General features: G+C 47.4%; 1 long non-coding RNA gene across 1 annotated transcript; it reads left to right on the forward strand.

The window, feature by feature from the left end:
- Positions 1-13,302: 13,302 nt before the first annotated feature.
- LOC125759326 (uncharacterized) lies at positions 13,303-14,232 on the forward strand. The gene is made up of 4 exons (XR_007416894.1): positions 13,303-13,364; positions 13,427-13,481; positions 13,585-13,641; positions 13,785-14,232. It is a non-coding gene; the product is annotated as an uncharacterized LOC125759326 (long non-coding RNA).
- The last annotated feature ends 7,769 nt before the right edge of the window (positions 14,233-22,001 follow it).

The raw sequence follows: 22,001 nt of genomic DNA on the forward strand, positions 1-22,001 counted from the left end.
ATTCTCGGGGTAGTTCTCTGCTGTTTGAGGCCAGGACGGGAGTATTGCGGACCAAGACGTACCGAGCCAAATACGAAGGCACAGACACGTTATGTAGTGCGTGTGGAGAGGAGGAGGAAACGGCTGAACATTTGATAATGTTCTGTAAAGGGCTTCACCCTACAGTCCAAGATAATGGCGCGGAATATTTCAAAGCATTGGGGTTTAGGGACAGTGAAGGCAAAATAGACTTTAAACGAGTAGAAATAACCAGGAGGAGGCTAACCGATTGGTGGCTACAATCAAGGCACGAGTGAATTGCAATCCTTCAATACATAGTGATAGTACTTAACTTTATGGCTAGGTGGCGTGAGCCGCCGCCCGATCTAAAGGGCACAGCCGTATACATCCATCCATCCATCCATCCATCCATCCGTCTATTGTGTCCATTTTCTGAAGAACCCGCACGGCATGCCGGGAAGGCACTGCTTCCGGGTGTTCTGTGCCGCCATATCTGAGGCCGTGCCCCCCCCCCATGTGTGCATCTGCGCGATACGCGAGTTAAGCTGTTTTTTGCGCCCGCCACCCAAAATCACGGTTATTTGCGCCGTATTTGGGTGCAGCAATCGCACAAAATCGGAGAGTGACACGCGTGAGAACGCAAGAACGGTTAAATTTTATTCGTTGCCGAACGTTATTCGCGGTCAATGTAGCCGTGCTCTGGAGGTCTCGGCGAAGCGTCGTGACGAATGTTTCAGCCGCCTTCGCCGCGCTCCAAAGGCTGTGTGGTAAGCGCCTGAGAGTGGTTTACCTGCGAATAGAAACTCAGTTGAGTTCATATTCTGACAGCTGTGTATAAAAAAGGAGGAAAGCCGCGAATGAAACACGAAAAAAAAAATCGCGTTGACACAGTAAATGCATTCAGATTCTGCCGCACTGTACTGGCGAAAACATCTGCGAAAGGCATGACACAGTAAAGTACCCAACGTTAGACTGTCTATATTGACACATGCGCGGTACATTGCGAGCTAAAATGAGACGCACACGCTTTTGTTTTTCTCGCTAAAGTGGACTTCTGGCTGCGAGTTTTGTACATTTGCATCAAAACACAGGTGACTTGCAACCTTGGTCTCGTTAAATAATTTAACGCCCTAGAGATACATTTTCATCGCGATCGATTAAAGCTGTAGGTGAGCCAATCACGTCGAAATTTAAGTCTCGTTCGCACTCGACTGCAATCGAAAGTACGCCGCGTAGCGGTGCTTTTACATGCATTACTTCGCAAGCGCTGTTAACACCGCTGCTTCAACCAGGTTCGTAGAGAATCGCACTGCCATCAAATTGTTTGGTACGCTCACCCTTCGCGCTTACAGCTGAAATTTAAGTTCAACGCTAAAGATTATCTTACCTTTGCGCGCACAACCACGCAGTCGCCGTAACTTTTCAGCGAGGGTTCCTGGGCAAACTCACTCTTCCAAAGATTTCTTGGCTTTCTGTTGTTCATGCGTCACAAAACTGGTAGCGTGCACCAAGTACTCCTTGATGTCTGAAAGTTCCACCTTCGGTACGAGTGCGATCTCGAATGAGGCTTAATTCCTTGCTCGCCAGAACAGCTGGTCAGAATGAGTGGGTCAACGCCACCGCTGAGAGCCACTTTGTCCGTGTATCGCTGTTTCGCATCGGCGTCCAATTTCTCGGCGTACACGCTGAAGCGAGCCGAGTGCTCATCGCCCATGGCTGCAGCAGCTTCACAACCGGTAAATGCAATACTTTTTGAGCCAAATAAATTAAAACAAGAGGAATGTGAAGCAAATACCGCTTGTAGGCAGCGGACGGTGAATGCACCGGCCGGGACGGACGGCCTTCAAAATGGCGGTCACACGGTTGCCAGCACAGCCGGCGCACTTTCCGCTATCGCTTCCGCCAACGTGACGTCACGTGAATACACGGTGGTTTTTTGTAAGTCCGCCAGGGTGAGTGTGAGCCAGTGACGTAGGTCACCATCATCATTATCAGATGCGCCAACTGTAACGGCCGTTTGGTAAGCCCAACCAGGACGAGCTCTCTTTTTTTTTTGTTTCTCGAAGATGTCCCGCAACGAACGGCGAGGATAAAGGACGCGGAATTGGGATTTCGACAGCATCGACTGCCCCAAGTTCGTCGACTTCACGAACGTGGATTCTCCGCAAGAGAGCAGATCCCTTGAATCGTACTTCGACACCCACGGAGACAGCCCAGTGCTCGCAGTCAGAAGAAAGACGGCTGCTCTCATGTCTGCTGCAGACACCGCGAAGCCCAAGCCTCCCAAGACCGTGGACCACCCATCGCAAGGCGTGAAAGGACGGGCCTTCCCACAACCCCAGACATCCGCTAGCACTTCGAACGCCGCAACTGGTTCTGACTGTTCAAAGGCACCACTAAGCAATGCGATGCCGTCCTGTGTGCACAAACCGAATTATGCTCTTCACTCGCTCAAACGGGACCGTCCGATGCGAGGATCAAAACACCAGACGTCCTCGCTACCTTCTTCGTCTGCTTGCCGCTCGACGTCTGCAGCGTGTTCGTACCCATCCAATCCATCATCGGGAACTGGGATGTCGTCGCTGCTGAGCAAGTTTCCCCACCTGCGCGTGCGCGCAGGAAACAACGCCAAGCAAGCCAGTCAAGTGAGCAAGGTGTCCCAGGTCAAGAACGTGAAAGAAGCAGAAAACGTGAAAGAACGCGGCCTGCATCACGCGGAGCCTCGAAAGCCGGGTCAGCCACTTCGCGCGCAAAACACGAATGCCGTGGCCTGCAACCTCCCAGCGGTGACCAAGCAAACAAGCTTTTCTAGAGTAACGAAGACCGCTGCTCAGCTCATCGCAGCTACAGCGCCTCGCACCAGGCCTGGGCCCATCGGTGGGCCGTGGCGCCACGCGAGAGGCGGGACCACGGACTGCGGTCGGCTGTAGAACTACGACCGGGACATGAAGACGCGTGCATCGGTGGCTAAATCGAACAAAGAGGGATGCGACAAGAAACCGAAAAAGTGAGGTTCACCGATGGTGTCGCACAGTGAAGATATACCTGCAAACCTTGTCATCTTGTTTACTTACCTAGCGAAGATCCCCGGATGTCGCCAGGCCGTGAATTCCCGGATGTCGCCAGGCCACTGCAGCGTTCTCTGTGCATAACCGGAGGCGAGTTCACGGCCGTTCTGCAGTTGTACTGTCATTTTCCTCGCTTCGTGTCTTGACACCGCAATAAAGAAAACGGTCTAGTGAGTTTGATGCTGCATTCGTATGCGTGTTCTTTGAGTCAGAATGTGCACTGCAGCTGGAAAGATGCAGTTGGCCTGGCCTGGAATGGCCTGGAAGTACCGCGTGCCCGTCGATAATGCAAGGAAACAGGAAACAGCGAATGCAGGGCTGTGGTGGGCAATAAAAGTCCGGCAGGTCCCACGCACCGTGAGAGTCGATATAATGCGACGCAGCCAAAAGAGCTGCACACATCGACTTGATTAGGGAGTTTTAGCTTGTAACGTATACTTCTTTACGTTACCGTGTTACCGGATACCGGATGGAATCTGCGCATGCGCGAACCTTTACGGAACGTAAACTACTCGCCGGATAGGCTTTACGTTTACGGCCCTATCTCGCAAATCCACCTTCGTTCGTGGCTACTCGCGATATCCGCTTCGCGGAGACTCCAGTCGCCGAGCCAAAATAAGCCGAAGTGCGAGCGCCACTTACGATCACCTTATTTCAGCCGGATTACCGAGGCTAGACCGGCCGTGGCTAGAGCGACGTAGAATACCGAATCCGCAAACGTGAGAAGCCTAAAGACGCTGACGATGATGATGATGAGTTGTGGCCGTACCCTTTAGCCCAAGCAACGCTGGCCGACTGCCGACGTTTGGCTGATCACTGGCAAATAGCCGGCAGCCGACTTCACTGGCCACCAGACATCCGAAAAGGGTCGGCCGGAGGTGCGCTGCCAGCTACGTCGGCACTAGATCGGCTGCCCGATTCGCGCCACCGTCGGTGGCCGAGTGAACGCCGAGCGCGCCAAACGCTTGTCGGCACTTGGTCGGCTGCACGATTCGCACCACCGTTGGTGGCCGAGTGAACGCCGAGCGCGCCAAACGCTTGTCGGGGCGACAAGTCGGCAGCACGTCGTGCCGGCCTTGGTTGCCGGCAGAGGATTCGAACAGCGTGTATTATTTTAGGGCAGCATAAAATACACTGCAGGAAGTGTAAACAACTCCTACAGTGTGATTTCTTAAACATTACAAAAATCACCTGTGACACACAACATGCTTGTGGTCCTTGAGCTGATTACACCAAGTGGTAGAGATTATTTGTGCGAACAATCCAAATACATTATTGACAAAACAAAAATAATAGCGAGCCGTTACATTCGTGCATGGTTTCTCCAGGCGCGCATCCATCATTCGCCAAGTGTGCGACAGTATTTATATACATGGGCGTTAAACTAGGCTTTTGTCGTTGTTCGATGCTTAAAACTGATTCTTACAAAAATAAACGTGACTGAAGCAACAGTGAACTTCTGCCTAAAATTTGATGGCATAAATATTAAATCGTAAGATTTCATTCCAATTATTGCAAACTCAGTGGCTACAGTTAGTCAGTTGCAGTAGGTAAGTCAGTGTAATTTTAAGGTCATTAATGAACTTTATTTAGATAGGCGATTATTTATTTTGCTTTTTCATGCAAGTAATGTCACCCGCTTGCATTAAACCGAGCTCACATAATACATTTATGTCATTTCTGAACTAAAACGGCCATTAAAAACCATTCTGTATAATCTAAAAGAAGCATCGTCTGTATACAGACAACATGAAGCATGAAAATTTTTGCGTGCTGCCCGAGCAGCGCTGCACACCCAAACAGTCTGTGGATAGAGAGACGCAGTGTTTAGTTCTAACAGCTAGTCCTTTATTATGTAATTTGCGCAATGTAATGAGTAAAAGTTCTTATCTTTCGCTGACGGATAAGTCAGGCAAGCGGAAATACCATATATGCTATGTGAAAAAAACTCATCAAAAGGCGTGGCCGCAATGTAAGATTTTAGTACCAATACACGAACAAGAAATATTCTTTCAAGATTGTCAGAACGAACACATAGCAATGGCAATCCACTGAAGACTCGTGCTGTGAAATTCAGTCTCGTTGGACATACAGTCTCGTTGGACATTCCGTCTCGGTTGGACATTCAGTCTCGTTGGACATACAGACTCGTTGGACATTCAGTCTCGGTTGGACATTCAGTCTCGTTGGACATTCCGTCCCGGTCACAAATTTCACTTTTCCGTTTTCGTTCCACACATCCCAATATTTGCTGTGAAAATTTTCGGAATGTGCCCTAACATTTGCGACGTGCGTGAAAATTCGTTTCGTCGTGATAGGACGTGGCGCTGACACTGCGTATTACGCACGGCGCGTAATACTGCTCGATACCCAGGCTTGTACAAATGGCAGTGATATATATATATATATATATATATATATATATATATATATATATATATATATATATATGGAGAGAGAGAGAGAGAGAGAAAGTGCAAAGACACGAGGGAATAAAATAAGGACACAAGACGCAAAAGTGAAATATTTAAAAATAAGAAAAAAATATTTAAAAAACTTCCTTTTCCACCCGTTTGCTCGTGTTCATATAACTTGATGCCTTTTCAACTAATCGAGTTGAAAGTTTGCGCTTTTCATGCTTTTGTTATGTGCGTCCTCCCTAAAAATATGTACCTCTAACTTTAGCAAGCACAGTTTAACAATTATGCAAAACCATATAGCCCGGTACCTCACCTTGTTGAGTAATCGATTAGCTTTCAGTTTTTTCTCCGTAATCCGTTAGCTTTTTTTAACAGTAATTGTAATCGCTGACGCTCTTTCACTGTAATGCGTACAAGTCTGTTCCCGACCCAGTTTTTTTTTTTTTCACTTGAGCTTCACAGCACTAATATCGACGTCATTGGAAGAGTAATAGAAAAGCTCGTGTTCAGACCGGTTCTGAAAAGTTCTCAAATGATTTTAAACATCATAAAAACGGTTTTATTGTCGCCAACGATTACCTGTATGCTATGTGTTGTAATGAAAAATTATTCACGCGAAGCACTTTGCAAAACGCGAGCAAGATTGGCTACTTCGGCAATAAGCTCAGAAAAAATGAGCAGTTCGCAGCGGATGGCCTGATGGTCTCTTGACTGGCCCGGTGCAGCGGAGCTGTAGGTCACCGCTCATTGCACGTCACTCTAATGTGGTGTGACGTCACTAAAACTTTCGTTACGCTTCCTACACAGTGACGTCGGTGTCAGTCGCGCTAGCGATGGGTCTCGATCGCGAGAATGAGCATTTATACAGACTTTGGAAGTGAATTAAAATACATTCTAAACGTTTGCTGCATGCAATACTTCGTGCTGAGCGTCCTTGCTTACAGAGAAAGCCTACAGCAGGCTTTTTATAGCCTCAAAATTTGGTGACACCACTTCTTTAACGGCATGGTCTTTCCTAGACCGGCCTGCAGTTCTCTTGTAGCCGAAATGCCATGACATGTTTCCATCAAGGTAGTCAAAACTAAAACTGATATCCCACACTCAGCATGCTTCATAACCATTTCGTGGTTCTGGCGCGTAAAACCCAAGAATTTGATTTTAAAGGAAAATTTCCTCCCTAGCTTCTTCGACCCGCCTTCTTTAAGAGGAAAGAAGAATTGTTCTAGGGGCTCGTAGAAAGCCAACAATCAAGCCAAGGAAAGCATAGGTACGTTGTTTGTTGATGTTTTTTTAACTGTAGTGTAACGAATATGACCTAAATTGAAAGGACTTAAATGGCACGAAAAAGCACACTTTCTTTCGGTGGGATTCGAACCCACAACTTTCGCATTACGCGTCTGATGCTCTAACAATTAAGCTATACGACGGAGGGCGCTCCCTCGTCCAATTTATTGGGTATTTACGTGAGCTTGATCTCTGGGAGTGTTAGCAAGCGCAAATGTCCGCCGCCGTAATTATGAGGTTGCGGGTTCGGATCCCACCGATGGAAAAGGTGTTTTCTCGTCTACTTGGATTCCTTTGAATATGGGTTATAATTATTACATCGCAGTTAAAAGAAAGCAACAAATAATGTCCCCAATGTTTTATTTGGCTTAATTGGCTGTTGGTTTTCTAACTAATAACTGAGTCTCTCGAACTATTCTTCTTTCGCACTTTCATAGCAAGGGATTCGTCCTGCCTCGTGACGCTTTCTGGCAAAAATAGTGTTTCACACTCGCCGCCTTAGCTACGAGTGGCGCTGGTAACACTCTCAGGGATTAAACGCACATAGATACCGCACTAGAGTGGACGAGGGAGCGCCCTCTGATCGTAATCCTTTAAGGGGCTGTGATGTCCGATTTATGACAAAGATAAACAGGAACAGCAAAGTATGCAAACAAACAAAATAAATCAATAAAGTAACATACTCAACATACATATGAAAACTAAAACTACAAAATAGAAATAAAACTAACAAAACTTGAAATTATGATAAATGCAGTAAAGCGAATACGGAAACAAAAATACGACGCCCGACGCCACAGACAGTCAATATTTGCAAAACACACAAAAAATGCGATCTTCTGTTAGGCTATCTTAACCCAACGAATTCAGTTGCCTGAGAAATTTCAAACGAGGGCACGTTTATCTCTTCTAAATTGGACATTCCGTCTCGTTGGACATTCAGTCACGTTGGACATTCAGTCACGTTGGACATTCAGTCTCGGTTGTACATTCCGTCTCGTTGGACATTTCGTCTCGTTGGACATTCCGTCTCGGTTGGACATTCAGTCTCGTTGGACATTCAGTCTCGATGGACATTCCGTCTCGGTTGGACATTCCGTCTCGTTGGACATTCAGTCTCGCCGGTCACGTGACCCATTGGACATTCAGTCTCGTTGTACATTCCGTCTCGTTGGAAAGAAGAGGGTCAGAAGGAACCGCGCTGCTGAGCAGCCTCGAACCAGTCAGCTGCAGGGGTAGAGGGTATGCTCTCAGTGTTGCCATCCTGCTTTGGGCTGCGCCACTGCCGTGTTTGTGTTGCTTTGGTATGCGTTTGTGTGACTGTTGTGCGCCCGTCTCCGATACGAAATGACTACCATGGCAGAAAATGTACTGCATTCGCACAGCAAGTCATCTGGCCATCACTGTGTCGTGTACGAGTGAACGAACAAGCAGCAGAAGAGCAATATTTTAGGTGCAATCGTGTGTCCGCAGCACAGTACGCCACGCGATGAGTGCAAGTGTGGCATGTTCGCGCTGCATCGTTTTAATTCGTCGCCTGAATTGCGGCAGCAGTGGCTGGCTCCAGTAAATCGGAAGAACTTCTGCGTGTCGCCATACGCCTCTCTTCCCGGTATTTCGTTGGCGGCAAGAAAACCGACGAGAACAACGTTCCCGTGCAGCACCCTGGATAGGAGGGTACGCAAGCCACTGATGACTCACCTAGTAACTAGTAAGAATGTTACGGATTCGTACTTTATATCGTCTATAACACAGTGCCCGACACGGCTGCAAACTCCGCCTTGTCCGGTTACGCATGTGCAGCCTGCGCGCGCCGTACTTCACCGGAGGGCCTCGCGGCAACCCACGCGCGATGGGATACTGTTCACGGCTTGCGACGGAGCGACGGTGTCACATTCCCCTTCACCAGCACGACTTTTTCCTTCACATTGTGCTCCAGTGACTGACCCACCCAGCCATACTGCACGTAGTTGTGCGACTCCAGTGCCTCGTAGTTGCACACCTGGCAAAGACCCCACACATTCGCCTCAACGATATATTAACAATGTTCACTCGCCGTATTCCTGGCCACTCACACGTGTCCTCGACCTAGTCTTCGACGTCGTTGGGGTGAATGTAGGTCAAGGTATCTGTGAAGAAGAAGGATTGTGCGGTGTTTACAGTTCACAGCTGACAAACTTACGCGCCGCGAACGAGTATGCGCGGAGGTTGAAACTGATGAATGATCCGTAGACGTTTAGTACGCCAATAAAGGAAATCGGTAGACAGCTGCAAGAACATTCTAGTTATCGATTATTAGCACTTCACGCCGTGATCGACCTTCTACTATACGCTTGCTGCTACTGGTACCGACGACGAAGCACTGCCGTTCGCAGACGCGGAGCTCATTCTTGCGTTGCAAGCGCGAGTGCGCGCCACTGAACGGTTCAGACAGCGACGAATCGGTCAGTGGCAGCGACGATATCAAACAAAACAGTTTAAAGAAACGAAAAATCAGCAAACACAGGCTTTAGCAGAGATCTCACACCAATGAATAGCGCGCCGGTTCGAGTACGCGCAGCCCAAGATGGCGATTTCGCCAATCTCGCACGTTAGGCGGCGCGCATTTCAATATGGCGCCCCCCTGGCGTGAGAATTTGAAAAGGTGTATAGAGCGTGGAGTGAAAAGCACATTTAAAAAAAGAAGCAAAAAAACATGCGCTACGGCGGCCCGCACCCCGGAAGGTCCCGGTGGGGAGAGGGAAACTTCTTTTTTTCCGCTGTTCTGCGGTTTTCTTTCTCAGCGTGGAGCCGCCTCCTCTTTCGAAGAAGCCGCACATCTGCAGGCCCGCCGTCAGTGCCCAGCAGTGCTTTTTGCCGCCAAGATAAGAAAATGGGACACGTCCGAAACAGCACCGCTAAAGACTTGCGTTTGTCAAAATTTACGCGTGTACGTCTAGGTAGCAACAAATTTTCAATTAAGTTAAAGCGAATTTATCTTTTTTTTTTATTGTGCAATGTAGTTACACCTTTACCTCCCACAGATAATAAGCTCTGGCTGAAACCAGGGAACTATACAGTTACGACGGGTATATTCCCCGATATGCCTATTTGAAAAGTTTCTGTTATCCCATCACTTTGTCAGAGGTCGCCTTGTATATGTTTGTGACATTCATCCTTTTAGCACAGCATTTCAAATAAAAATGAACCCTTGTTTTTAATAAAAGACAAAGCAGGTACACCGTAACCTGCATTATAAAGAAGTTAAAATACTGCACAATTAGGATATCACTGCCTCAAGATACGAAATAATGCCAGTCAGAAATCGCATTGTGGTCGTTTTATACGTCTTGAAAATACTAAACAAAAAGATAAGCGAGCGAATATGATGCATGGAAATGCATGAGAAACATTCCGCGGATTTGTCTAATCTTCTCACTCATACGTATAAAAGAATCGCATATAATGGAGCATTTGCGGCGGGTAACGCGCAACGCACACTGCTGTTCTGTTGGATCAATGTTAATAAAATGTTTGCTAGTTCCGTTATTTCACAGAATAATAATTATCCATAGGAGCAACACGTGCTTAAAACTGGACGCTGTAGCTTTATATTTCAAGACGCATTAGACAAATGCATAGCTAGTGCCTCGCGGTAATCTGCCGTCGACGGTGCCTCGCATGCAAAACGAAAAAAAGTAATAAAATTACATTGCTAATAGTAGACGCTTCACGTGCCGTTGACGATGTGTGTGGCTGACTGTCTGCGCAACGTGAGCGTACGGTACGTTTCTACACATATTGCCGCAAGTCTTATATTTCATGAGTTGAAGCTTCACCCACAAAGACTGTGGGCAACGCGCTGCGCAGGCCTCGCCGTGATGTGTAGGAAGCTTCGCGATTGTTTTGGAACAATCCGTTAAGATTGCGCGCCGCACGAGAATGTTCCAGCTTTGTCGAGAGATAACGCCGCCAACAGCGATATCGCTGGAAAGTTCGATAGCACCTGTATAAAAGCCGACGCACTTCGCCGCTTGTCAGTTGATCGACGGACGACGCCCTGTTCGCCGCTATCATTGTACAGCGTGTATTGCTGTAGTTGTAGTTCTCATTTTCCCGGCCACAAGTTCGGCCAAATAAACAGTTTCATTCTGCAAACGCCGACTGCTTTCTTCGTCGACGTCACGACCACGTGACAATATGAGAGCTTAATTATCAAGTCCCTTGCCGACGCACCACATGGGACCAGGTGCACTGCTCGAGCGACACCGTTAGATTGATTTATATATTTGTCCAGCCTTACACCGGCTGCATAGAGTGATGAGGATTTGTCAGCAGAGCTCATCAATCTAACGCCGTTGTTATCGAAAGCAGAGCAAAATAACGCGACGTGGTGAAAAGTATTCGTCTCTGATCGAGTGACAAGTTGAACGCCGGTCAATTTTACTTTGAAATTCAACATTTAGGTTTCGAGCTAACAAGCGCGAGCGCGTTCGGGCAGTATGTTGAGGAATCTACAAACGCGATGACGTCCTTTGGTCAAACAAGGAAAACAGCAATGACCGTCAACCACAGACGTAAGGGAAACTTCCGGCTAAGGAATAACATCCGAGTTTTGCTCTGAACTGACTGAAGTTAAGCTATTATTCGGATGCTGACTAGACATGCGATGGCCATAATGATGAGCGCATGCATTGACTCAATAGGGAAGTTGGAATACGTCGCCGTTGTGAAGAATTATTCGTTTGGAGACATATCGTTAAAATATTTTTATAACCTGAAGAAATCGCAAGATTTGAACACTCTGGAGATCAATGTATTTGCCACCAGGAAGTACATAAAGGATAAGAAAGTGCAATCACACGAATTTATCTTTAATGTGGCTTTACAATGGTCCATTGGGCTGCGGTATAGAATTGACTGAAATAGTTCGCAAATGGCACGTTGATTGTAACCGACCACGTACATTACACCATCTATTAGTAATAAATTTTATTGAAAATGAATTAATTCAATATTTCTCCCATCGGAAAGGTTTTGGCTGCTTTATAGCGAGCCCCAAAAAATATTAATTTCGTCACACGAAACGTGCGAAATAGAGATCTGGCGGACTGTACAGCTTTGCTGGAAAATTTCAGCTGCGTGTTTCAGGGGCGCGAAAGCTCTAACTGATTATATGAAAAGCTGAATTGCCAAGTGATCTTAAAATCTGGCGTTCTTGCAGCTTATTAAATGTTATTAAATTTAATTTTGATCGTGATACTATAGCGCGCTAGGCTCTATTAAAATATCTACGATTTTGAACTGTCCACCGAAAATTATCATCCCCGCCTCCGCCTTGTCTATGAGCTCAAGTGGGACAGTTCGGCACTTCTGGAACGCTAGCACGGTGCTCACGCTTTAGCACTGTCGTGAATATAAATATATGATTGATCTGATCGAGCCGCATGACAAAGGGAGGACATCAGATATAATGGTTACATATAGAAGTGTGCGAAGATTGAACATTTGGAATATCGAATCGAATATCGTCATACTTGATTTGGTCTTCGGGAATAGCCCATATGCGTTAATACGAATATTTCAAAATATCATCTATGCCCAAATAAACACGAAATTAGCGTAAAAATACAATAATTTCTACGGTCATAAGCTATACGTCGCTTGCAGAGCCAGAATTCGATAGTCCGCACACACTGAAGAGTTTTAAAATTTCTACTTGATGCTCAGTTTATGGTTTTCATGTTAATTTGTTTTAATGTTAGAGTACCAACGATATTTTGTGTTAACAACGAAAACGGTTCAATTCAAATTCGATCCTCTTCTTGCACGCATTAGCGCTGCCCCAAAAGGCTCAGGCATGTGCTTCAGTTGAAATTTCCCGCTCCTTTTTTTTCTCACCCGAAAGAGCTGATATAAGCAACACGTGCGTTTCTCCGAAAAAAAAAAAAAGTGGTGAGATCTCTCTCCCAGAAAGAATGACAAGGCCTGAAAGGAGGAACGGTATGTGCCGGTCTCCGTCGTGTTAAGAGGGAGGCGGGGCGTGCAGCGGGGCTACCATAGCGGGGCGCCGGACCCCGCACCTCTCGCGTTTTCTTTTTTTTCTTTGCCACAGCGCTGGGGAGGGGAGCAAGCTCCATGCGTCAGTTCCCGCCAAATTGTAGCTCTTTCTTTCGAGCGAGGACGTGCTGACACACTGCACAGAGACGGGCAAGCACTCAGAGGCATTTCGTTTGCCTTGATCCTGGAGGCGGCCTTCTCCCATCGCCGAGGATTTGAAGCGAACTCGTAAGTGGCATTTTATTTCCTCGCTGTATCGCATGGTGAGTTTTGTCTAGCGACAAAATCAAATTTTATTTGCACAATTGATGCATCAATCTGGTCGTCTCTTCTAGCTGGCAGATCAGAAATGTTCAGGCGAACGGCGGTTATATTTGTCCGTGGACCCAAGACTTCGTTGACCGGCAAATATGTCAGATTTTCTTGTTTTTTATTTGTGGCATCTTATTGTAAGACCGTGACGTATTTTGCCGTTTTCTCTAGGGAACCGTGCAATAAGGACTGTAGTGTGAATAGCGTGCTGCGCTGCTCTCGCCAACTGAAAAGAACTCTGGTAAGATGCATGCTTGGTTATGAGTCTCACGCAATCGCTTTTCACATTGAATTTGATCGCAGGTGTGCTGTAAATGCCGACTGCGCAATATGTGACTGGCCCGCGGCTGCTTTGAAGGTAAGATTGTGTTCTCATTAATCTATTTATTGTACCATTTGTTTTCCAGTGACATAGCCAACAACGAAAACCTCGATCTATCCTCTCTCCACATATTATCTAGTTTGTGCGCTGTGGAGCTTGAAGCACTTCTCGGAATTTCAGCACACTCGCATTTATTGTAAGTGCAGTGTTTTTCTTATTTGTGCAGCGACAAAATTTTGTTTAGTTGTGTGAATAGTTTCTAGACGCGACATGTCTGTGCAACTGGTCAAGTAAATAGTCTACCTTTCTCACAGTATTATTCATTGTTGTTTCTTTCAGTTTTTCCCGACAGAAGAAAAATGCAAGTCTAACATCTCGACGGTAAAACGTCGCATCTGCGCACAGGGCCAAGAGCACGAGAAGTGGCCGAAAGAAGGGAGCCGATCCAACAGGAATGCCGTCCGTCTTTATATTTATATATGTCAGCGTTATCATGCCGTGATCACATGGACTGTACGGTTGCGTTGCACAAGGGCTGATGCAAACGCTCCGTGCGAACAATGTTGCATGGAAAATTAGTGCATCTATACAATTGCAAAATAAAGATCTAAAGAGAGAAAACTTATATTCACGTCTTTCTTTTATTGTGTGTTACGTATTAACACGTTAACAAGTGCAGACCGTTAGAGGCGTTTAATTCCGTCTTACATGTGCACTCTGCCCGTAATTAATTCAGATAGAGTTAAACGCCTCTATAAACTGCCCGTTCACATTAAATACGACACGCATCAACACACCAGAAAAACAATTGATGCGTTTTGTTAGAACACGCACAAAAAATAAGAAAAAAGAAAAGCAGAGCAATACTAGCGAAAAACGTCCGCAACCGACCCACGGCCGTCGGTAAATCGACGCTTATGTAAGGTCGGGCATTAGTCAACCCGCGAGCGGCATGCACTCGGCCTCGTCGGCCACGGTGGACGGGCCTACATTGGGTGCCGACGCAGGCCCACATGAGGCCAATGTCAATCCCCGAGACCGGCCCTACATCGGGTGCCAAGGTTGGGCCAACGACAGTGCAGTTGGCCAGCGACGTCAGGCCGACATTTTGCCAAGGATAAAATGTGGCTTGGGAGATCGGGTGGACGCATGATCGCATCCTAGCCGGAGAAGAAAAAGAGAGAGAAAAAAAGAAAAAAAGACAGGCTGGATAAGTGGCGCCATCTAGCAGAGCCGAGGTGTACCAGGCGAGCACAAAATTGTTATTGCAGAAACATCGGGCATTCTACTCCCAATGTAAATGCCTTGCAGCGGCATTTTTACGAATGAGTTCCCTTTTTAATCATTTTTCCCCCTCAAGAACACTAAGCGAAAACAAACGTGTCCATAATTGCGGTTGCGAGTAGCGTCACAAGATGTCGACACCATCGCCCGGTAACCTGGTATTGCTACACTCACTGCACACGCTAAAAACCTCTCTTATGATTTTGCCGCAGCGTAATTCAATATTATCTGAATTAAATGTATTTTAAATGCTGTTATCATCACCGTTTAGTGGTTTGCGCAAACGTAAAGGTTTACGTACGTACGCATAGGCGTATCTACCGGGGGGCGCTAGCCCCCCACTGAGAAAAGTTAAAGGGGCGGAGCCCCCCCCCCCCCCCCCCCCACTTTCGACAGTGTTCATTGTCAGCTGCAGACTAGCAAACTAACAAGTGAGGCAAATTTTTACTTGAACGCACCAACAACGTAATTATGTAAAAAAAAAGTTTCCTACAGTCCTGCTGTGACGACTGTCCTCCATGTGTCATGACCACGCATTGTAGGCTCTCTGCGGTGCGGGCTGCCTATTCCACGCTTTCGCGCTTTGCGCTGATGAGGCTATCGCTCAGCAGGGGCTCTACTTCCCAAGCAACATTTTATTCTTGGCAAAATGTCGGCCTGACGTCGCTGGCCAACTGCACTGCCGTTGGCCCAACCTTGTCACCCGATGTAGGGCCGGTCTCGGGGATTGACATTGGCCTCATGTGGGCCTGCGTCGGCACCAAATGTAGGCCCGTCCACCGTGGCCGACGAGGCCGAGTGCATGCTGCTCGCGGGTTGACTAATGCCCGACCTTACATAAGCGTCGATTTACCGACGGCCGTAGGTCGGCTGCGGACGTTTTTCGCAAGTATTGCTCTGTTTTTGTGTGTGTGTGTGTGTGTGTGTGTGCGTGTTCTAACAAAATGCATCAGTTGTTTTTCTGGTGTGTTGGTGCGTGTCGTATTTAATGTCAACGGGCAGTTTATAAAGAGGCGTTTAACTCTATCTGAATTACGGGCACAGTGCACATGTAAGACGGAATTAAACGCCTCTAACGGTATGCACTTGTTAACGTGTTAATACGTAACACACAATAAAAGAAAGACGTGAATATAAGTTTTCTCTCTTTAGATCTTTATTTTGCAATTGTATAGAACACACACAAAGGACGACATAGACAGCTAGCGGTTGTCATGTCTCTTTCTATGTCGTCCTTTGCGCGTGTTCGCTAGCAATGTGGAAGCATACATTCAGCAGCCGGTAACGAGGAATATCGCTCGTCAGAGCTAAAAGCTGCTGACGGGAAGTTACGTCCACGTAACTGTAGCAGTATCGCCTATGAAGAACACACCGGTGGCCGGCCTGCGAAACGCGGTGGACGCGCGAGACTGGAAGTCGATCGAGCGGCCACTGCCGAGCGCTTTCGCGTACTCTGCTTCGCATACAACAGGTGCAACGCTGTAGAGGCTAGCGATACCTATAAAAAAAAAATGCGTTTGCGCTAACAAATAGTTCAGTGTCTTTACCGCCAGACTGCGATTTCGCTTTCTTTTTCAGGCTGAGTAATACATGATTTTTGCCTTAATTAGAAATAAACAAACTCCGTTATGCGGCTTTTAATGCACTCTTTCACATATCACCTGACATTTCGTTGTTTCAGTATTTCATTTGTAGCCGGTCGCGACGCCTCACGCGCAGGCTCGTGCTCGGGTCGCACGAGCATTCACAACCGCGAAAACCAAACAAAGCAGACACGCGGATTTATGCATTTTGCTCACCGAACTTATTGCACAGCTTCAACAGCGGTGCACTTGATGTGCGAAACTGAGTGTAGTCAGGTCCGCCGAGGCATCACAGCAACTTGGCTGCCAGGAGCGGCCTAGCTATTTGGCAAAACACACTGTATGTATACTTACTATATGGTGGCTTGCAATGGCGTCGATCATCGATGCCCTCGCTATCATGTCCCGACTCCACGGGCTACATCAACAGACTGCGAGTTTCATTCCACACGCTTCGTGGCCCTGAACCGCGCTGCCAGCAACGTACTTCTCATTTTCCCGCTAAGCTGGCGATGTCGAAATTCCACGTCGCCAGCGTCGAGTACGGAAGCCACTGCAACGCGCTTATGATGGTCGATACTGCGTCATCCATCGCGGGGACGAGCATTTTACATAAAAATCCACAGCATGCCTACACGGCCTAGCGCTTCCACGACCACAACGACATTGACACATATGCACTGTGCGCAGATATGCAACACGTGTGTTTGTTTACATCGGTATGTCGCACATACCTTTCCGTTCTCGTCGCAGTAGCCTCGTTGGTAACACAACGGAACACAGCACCTTCCAATCATCTTTAGCAACACGTTTCCGGTACAATTCAAAACGCGCGGCCTGACTAGAGCCTGACTGTCACGCTAGCGAAACGTCGCGAGGTAGCCACCCTAGTTCTCAGACAGTGTCGTCTGCTGCGGCGCCCTAAACATAACGGCTTGGAGTAGTTCGCGTGAAGGGCGCTCTTTTACGAAAAGGACGCTCATAGCATCCATCCATCCATCCGTCTATTGTGTCCATTTTCTGAAGAAGTTTATTAATTTTTTTGCACGGTGGTTTTTTGTAAGTCCGCCAGGGTGAGTGTGAGCCAGTGACGTAGGTCACCATCATCATTATCAGATGCGCCAACTGTAACCATACTGTAACGGCCGTTTGGTAAGCCCAACCAGGACGAGCTCTTTTTTTTTTTTGTTTCTCGAAGATGTCCCGCAACGAATGGCGAGGATCAAGGACGCGGAATTGGGATTTCGACAGCATCGACTGCCCCAAGTTCGTCGACTTCACGAACGTGGATTCTCCGCAAGAGAGCAGATCCCTTGAATCGTACTTCGACACCCACGGAGACAGCCCAGTGCTCGCAGTCAGAAGAAAGACGGCTGCTCTCATGTCTGCTGCAGACACCGCGAAGCCCAAGCCTCCCAAGACCGTGGACCACCCATCGCAAGGCGTGAAAGGACGGGCCTTCCCACAACCCCAGACATCCGCTTGCACTTCGAACGTCGCATCTGGTTCTGACCGTTCAAAGGCACCACTAAGCAATGCGATGCCGTCCTGTGTGCACAAACCGAATTATGCCCTTCACTCGCTCAAACGGGACCGTCCGATGCGAGGATCAAAACACCAGACGTCCTCGCTACCTTCTTCGTCTGCTTGCCGCTCGACGTCTGCAGCGTGTTCGTACCCATCCAATCCATCATCGGGAACTGGGATGTCGTCGCTGCTGAGCACGTTTTCCCGCCTGCGCGTGCGCGCGGGAAACAACGCCAAACAAGCCAGTAAGGTGAGCAAGGTGTGCCAGGTCAAGAACGTGAAAGAAGCAGAAAACGTGAAAGGACGCAGCCTGCCTCACGCGGAGCCTCGAAAGCCGGGTCAGCCACTTCGCGCGCAAAACACGAATGCCGTGGCCTGCAACCTCCCAGCGGTGACCAAGCAAACAGGCTTTTCTAGAGTAACGAAGACCGCTGATAAGCCCATCGCAGCTACAGCGCCTCGCACCAGGCCTGGACCCATCGGTGGGCCGTGGCGCCACGCGGGAGGCGGGACCACGGACTGCGGTCGGCTGAAGAACTACGACCGGGACATGACGACGCGTGCATCGGTGGCTAAATCGAACAAAGAGGGATGCGACAAGAAACTGAAAAAGTGAGGCTCACCGATGGTGTCGCACAGTGAAGATATACCTGCAAACCTTGTGATCTTGTTTACTTACCTTGCGAAGATCCCCGGATGTCGACACGCCAGTGCACTTGCAGCGTTCTCTGCTCATAACCGGAGCCGATTCACGGCCGTTCTGCAGTTGTACTGTTATTTTCCTCACTTCCTGTCTTGACACCGCAATAAAGAAAACGGTCTAGTGAGTTTAATGCTGCGTTGGTATGCGTGTTCTTTGAGTCAGAATGTGCACTGCAGCTGGATAAACGCAGTTGGCCTGGCCTGGAATGGCCTGGAAGTACCGCGTGCCCGTCGATAATGCAAGGAGAGGCACGCGTGTTATTGTTGGGGGACAAGAATACGCACCAAAATACGCCTTTTTTTTGTGAGGCTGTCAAAGAGTTAACAGAAAACAGCGAATGCAGGGCTGTGATGGGCAAAAAAAAAAAAAAAAATCCGGCAGGTCCCACGCACTGTGAGAGTCGATATAATGCGAAGCAGACAGTAAAGCGCTGCATACATCGACTTGATTGTCTTTGAGGCAAATGTAATAATTAATGTCATGATATCTAGTTCACTATATATCGCATGTTTGTCATGCATGTACAATCTGGCATATATCATGCTAATGAAACGTATACTATGGTATGTACGATGCATGACCTGTCATTTACGTTCGTCATGCACTCATGTCATATCAATTCTGGTATATATCCAGTTAACAAAACGGCCGGAAGCGCACCATGAAAGTGTCATGTAAATCATACCGTACATGACATGCATGTCATGATTTTCATGTTACCACCTGTCATTTATGTTCGTCATGCAGTCTCGTCGCGCAACACCAATTTTGTTGTATACCAAGCTAGTGAAACTGCCGCGAGCGCACCATGAGCGTGGCATAAGTCATGCCGTTCATGACATGCATGTCATGATTTTCATGTTATGGCCTGTCACTTATGTTCATCGTACAGTCATGTTATGCCAAACCAATTTTGGTGTACATCCCATTAACGAAAGGGGCAGGAGAGCACAAAGTCATAGGCGGATAGATAGATAGATAGATAGATAGATAGATAGATAGATAGATAGATAGATAGATAGATAGATAGATAGATAGATAGATAGATAGATAGATAGATAGATAGATAGATAGATAGATAGATAGATTATACGCTCAAAGTCGCAGAAGTTCGCTAAGAAATTTTTCGCATTTAAAAAGCAAGCGAGCCAGATGCTGATTGGTGTGTAGAAAGGCGCCTCAAATACTCCCTTTTGTCGTGCAGTGTGCAGTGCGATACATAGACATAGCGGCATTACCTAGCCACAACCAATACGTCTAGGAGACGACCGCACAAACAGGGGCGTAGCCAAGGGGGCGGGGGAGGGTTCAACCCCCCCCCCCCCCCGAAATTTTTCAGTTTTGCTTGCGTATATATACACGCACGCATATACAGAGATCTGTACAGCAGCCGAGACAGTCAGGATGATAACGTAAGAAGCAGTAATAGCGCAGAGGAATCTGACATCCCACCAGTATTGACAGAAGAAGTAAAGAAAGCCCTAAAGCGAATGCAAAGAGGCAAAGCAGCTGGTGAGGATCAGGTAACATCAGACCTGTTGAAAGACGGTGGTGAGATTATGTTAGAGAAACTGGCCACCCTGTATACGAAGTGCCTCTCGATGAGGAGGATACCAGAATCTTGGAAGAATGCCAACATCATCTTGATCCATAAGAAAGGGGACGTCAAGGACCTGAAAAATTACAGGCCCATAAGCTTACTGTCCGTTGTCTACAAGCTATTTACAAAAGTAATTGCTAACAGAATTAATACGACATTAGAGTTCAATCAACCAAGGGACCAGGCAGGATTTCGTACGGGATTCTCAACAATAGACCATATTCATACTATCAATCAGGTGATAGAGAAATGCGCGGAATACAACCAACCCCTATACATAGCCTTCATAGATTACGAGAAGGCATTTGATTCGGTGGAGACATCAGCAGTCATGCAGGCACTGCGGAATCAAGGCATCGACGAAGCCTATATAAACATAAAGGAAGAAATCTACAGCGGATCCACAGCCACTATAGTCCTCCATAAAGAAAGCGACAGAATCCCAATAAAGAAGGGCGTACGGCAGGGAGACACGATCTCTCCAATGTTATTCACCGCATGTTTACAGGAAGTTTTCAGGGCCCTAGATTGGGAAGAGTTAGGGATAAGAGTTAATGGAGAGTATCCAGTAACCTGCGATTCGCTGATGACATTGCATTGATGAGTAACGCGGGAGACGAATTACAGCTCATGATTACTGAACTGGATACGGAAAGTAGAAGAGTAGGTCTGAAAATTAATATACATAAAACCATGGGCGTCCGGAGGGGGGTGCAAGGGGGGGCAGCTGCCCCCCCTTGGAATTTCGGATAATATTTTTCTATGCAGTTGCGATAAGCTGCACGGCTTGATTAGCACACTCAGGTCCTGGCCTTCAGGTTTGCCATTCAATTTCGCAACTTACAAACTACTGACTAATCTTGCCTGTCATGTCACGGCAGTTAAAGAAACGCTGCCAGTGCTGAATGCCCCCCCCCCCCCGTGCGTATGCACCCCCCTGCAAAAAGTTCTGCGGACGCCCTTGCATAAAACTAAATTAATGTGGAACAATCTTGGCAGAGAACAGCGCTTTGCGATAGGTGGCGAGACACTGGAAGTTGTAAAGGAGTACGTCTACTTAGGACAGGTAGTAACCGCGGAGCCGAACCATGAGAGTGAAATAACTAGAAGAATAAGGATGGGTTGGGGCTCATTCGGCAAGCATTATCAAATCATGAATGGTAATCTACCACTATCCCTCAAGAGGAAGGTATATAACAGCTGCATCTTACCGGTACTTACCTACGGAGCAGAAACCTGGAGACTTACAAAGAGGGTTCAACTTAAATTGACGACAACGCAGCGAGCGATGGAAAGGAAAATGATAGGTGTAACCTTAAGAGACAGGAAGACAGCAGAGTAGGTCAGGGAACAAACGGGGGTTAAGGACATCATAGTTGAAATCAAGAAGAAGAAATGGATATGGGCCGGGCACGTAGCACGTCGGCAGGATAACCGGTGGTCATTAAGGGTAACTGACTGGATTCCAAGAGATGGCAAACGTGTGAGGGGGAGACAGAAAATTAGGTGGGTAGATGAGATTAAGAAGTTTGCCGGTATAATGTGGCAGCAGAAAGCACAGGACCGGGAGGATTGGCGGAACATGGGAGAGGCCTTTGCCCTGCAGTGGGCGTAGACAGGCTGATGATGATGATGATATACACGCACACAAACAAACGCACGCACGAACATAAAGTATGGTTGAACCCCCCCCCCCCCCCCCACAGAAAAACATTTCTGGCTACGCCCCTGCGCACAAAAGTAATGTTTCTGTACAAGTTACGTAAGATGTGCTGCAGAACCAAAGCAATGGCTTTGTTCATTCGACTGAAGACATAAATCAGTTTGGCGTCGTGGTTAGACTCATCAGAGGCACAATC

This window comes from Rhipicephalus sanguineus, chromosome 7, assembly GCF_013339695.2.
Source record: "Rhipicephalus sanguineus isolate Rsan-2018 chromosome 7, BIME_Rsan_1.4, whole genome shotgun sequence".
In the NCBI taxonomy this organism is placed as follows: domain Eukaryota; kingdom Metazoa; phylum Arthropoda; class Arachnida; order Ixodida; family Ixodidae; genus Rhipicephalus; species Rhipicephalus sanguineus.